Source organism: Macadamia integrifolia, unplaced genomic scaffold, assembly GCF_013358625.1.
Source record: "Macadamia integrifolia cultivar HAES 741 unplaced genomic scaffold, SCU_Mint_v3 scaffold2416, whole genome shotgun sequence".
In the NCBI taxonomy this organism is placed as follows: domain Eukaryota; kingdom Viridiplantae; phylum Streptophyta; class Magnoliopsida; order Proteales; family Proteaceae; genus Macadamia; species Macadamia integrifolia.
Window position 1 is genome coordinate 2,508 of NW_024868702.1, and position 3,501 is coordinate 6,008.

Sequence of the window (3,501 nt, forward strand, 5' to 3'; positions counted from 1 at the left end):
CCTTGGCTTACCACTTTTAGTTAAGAAAGGGTTCTCTCATGTTGGCCTGAAATAGAATTAGAGATCTATCTGGATTTTGGACGAGAAGGAAGCACTTATTAGCCTGTACCCATCCATAGTCCCTGATATAGCTCTTATGACCCATTTCTTGTACTTGTATCCATTACTAAATACTAATTACCTAGCTAGTGCCATAATCCGACCACCCAAAAAAATTAAAATAAAATAAAATAAATTAGTTCCACACTGGCTTGTCGAGCCCAAGCCCAAAACCTATCCAAACTCATATTTTAATCCACTGGCCCAACCCAATCTCCTGTTGTGAAAACTTAAATTAAGAAACTTTCAAATAAGGGTGGGGATCACCACTAGTCTGCGTGGCCTTTATACTCGCACATAGCACAGGGGTAGGGGTAGGTTTTTCATATTTCACTAGGGATGGGGGTGTCATTTTGCCCCCTATGTCTAGGCATAGGCACCATGTGATCTAATAGGGAGTGGGGATTCCTTCCCACTTTCTTTCACATAATGACAATTTTTTCTTTTGACAAAATATGAGCATTTTTATTAAATTAATCCATCTCTTACCCTCTCATTGGTGTGGTCTCTCACAATCGGGGTTGTGGGAAATCCCTACCCATATTGAAGGAGTCATTGTGCTGAAAAGACTAATCAACCCAATAAGATGAAAATTTTTCTTCACCCACCATGAAGGAAACGTTCATTTCCTATAGGATGGAAGTCCAAAATGCCTTTCACTATTCCCTACACCTAAAAAAGCACAATGATTCTTTCATAGTGGCTTGACGAAAACTTGCTCTGCCTCATAATACAACATTTTGGTTCAGTTCGAAGATTCATCTTTAATTTTTTATTTTATTTTAGGGCAAAGGTTGCTAGCTTTCTTAGAGCTGCTGGCACTAACCAATTGCAGCACATGATACATGAACATAAACATATTTTCCATAGGGTGGGGGAGAGATAGTAACACAAGTATACGCAGCCCGGCGGCGTCTCTAGAATTTTTGCTTTATTTTATTTTAATTTTGAGAGAGGGATAGGTATGCCGCCGATATCAAGTATGTTAGCGGTTAACACCAATAGGAACACATGATGAAGTATCATTTAGGAAGGATATGAGGGTCATTTCAGAAAAAAAGAAAGAGAGAGATAGATACAATGGGTGCTAGCATACTTGATATCGACGATATACCCAATCTTTTCCCTTTAAGCTTTTAGGGGCTCATGGTTCAAAAGTATCGTAGTAAAACTCTTGAATAGTGAGTTTGTGGTGTGTGAGTTGGATTGTGGGGTTTAGTTTCTAACCACCATATGGAAAAGGTGGTGGAGATAGAAGTCAGTATTTAAATTTTTTTTTTTTGGTAAGGTCAGTATTTTAAAATAACGGATAAAAAGGATTAGACCCATTTTGAATTGGAAAAAAATCTTCTGTTTTTCTTCATCCATGTTTTTCTTGTTTTGCTACCTTTCAAAAGGCGACATGTGGCATTATTTTAAGTGAACGGCCAAGATTGCGTTAAAAACCAAACTAGATGTAATAACCCTCATCCAATTGAATTAATCTTGACCGTTGATGACACGTGTCATCATCTACAACTAGCAAAACACAAGAAAAACAGGAAAGGGAAAAACAGACCATTTTTATCCTTTTGAATTTGGGATGGATGATGAAGTCAGTTTCTAACCACCAAATGGAAAAGGTCGTGGAGATTGAAGTCAGTACTTAATAAAAAAAAAGGTTTGAAAGGATTAGACCCATTCTGAATTTGGGATTGATGATGAAGTCATTCTTATTAGCTTTAGCTTAATGAGATTTATATATTTTACGATATTTTAGATCTTACTGGGGTGATATCTTCCAATCATCTTCCAAGCTTCCAATGAGTTCCAATGAGTTAAATAGTGCAGTTCTGCTCCCCATTTGCAAAACTGTACTGTTGGAGAAACTGAGAAACTGGGGGCGGGTGGGTAGAATTAGAGGTGACAACCACAGCCTGACAGGTGACAACCATAGTTATGTACGAATCTAAACCAGATACTGTGCACTTGTGATGAGACATAAAAAGACAGATCCTGTGAGTTCTTGGATTTCTCTTATTCGGATCCGGGTCGGTTTAATTTAACCCAGATTCCTAGCCACTATATCTGCCTTGACCAGACTGAGCATACATAAGCAGACTTAGCACAGACAACCCTGAAGAGAGAGAGAGATACAGAGAGAGATAGGAAAGTGGGTAGGTGGGTTTGGGGGACTAAATGGGTAATGGGTAATGTCTCCTTCCTCCCATCTGTCGGCTACATTCAGGTATGAGAAATGAGAATAACTTAGCATAAAACCACGTGCCCAACTCCAATAATTTTTAGGGTTTGCCGTGAAGTGATCAGCCGTTAGATCGGGATCTCCCAAACAGAATACGTGGAGCAGAGTTCCATCCCTACAAATACCCACACGGACAGTCTGCGATTCAGTGGCCATTGGGACTGTTTGGACACAGTTTCTCAGTGCTGATCATCATGCTTTGGTGTGTATTGGGATGCCAACCATTATGGGCTCCACTAGGCCAGGCCTGCCCCGTCAGACATCATTTACGCTGCGCCACACGAGTTGATAGTACCACTGTACTTATATGTATGATCGGACGGTTTTGAGATCAGGGAATGATGTTCACTGGGGCCCTACCCTAAATGGGCTCCACAGACCATAGGAAAAAATAAATAAAAAAGCTGTTTGTTACCCATACGGCCCATCCATCCCCGCTTAATAAAAAGAAGTTGGATGAAACATCCCTTCATTGATATTCGTACTTGGGTTTAGAGATACTTCAGATGACGTGTACTTTTGGGGAACTGGGATAGTGAACCCTGCCACACCTGAAGCGAACGACAACCCCACGAGGGTTAGGTCGGTTATTTTATTTTATTTTTTATATAAATAAAAAAATATTAAAACGGTAAAAGAAAACAAATAAAATATACAAAGCTAAATTAGTTAGACGAGAATAAAAACCCTACCAAACCTTGAAGAGGCCTAATCAATCTCGCCTAACACAAATCGTGTTTTGTTCATTTAATTAATCGGTCTCATAGGTCAAGGCATAAGGTACAGATGTGTTTTTATTTGGTGGGTTAGTCACTGCTCTATAGTTCAAGGTCATCGGGCTACAAGGAAGCTTTAAGTGGGCTATAATAAGGTTATAAATGGTCATAGTGGTCTCCATGTTCTTTGATTTGTTTCTGTCCCCTCTTTTTCATGTATCCCCCTTCTCCTCCTCCCCCTTCCCCTTCCCCTTCGCCTTCCCCTTCCCTTTTTTGCTTTTTTGTTGATGTTCTCTTCCCTCCCCCTGGTTCTTGGGTTGTCTAACCCCTTTCTCACAGCTTGGTTTGGTCTTCTCCTTTTGGATTGGCTTCCTTTTTTGATTAGGGTCTTTTTCCTTGTTTAGCTGGTTTGGCTTTGTCTCTTGTATCTCTCTTTTCTCAAAA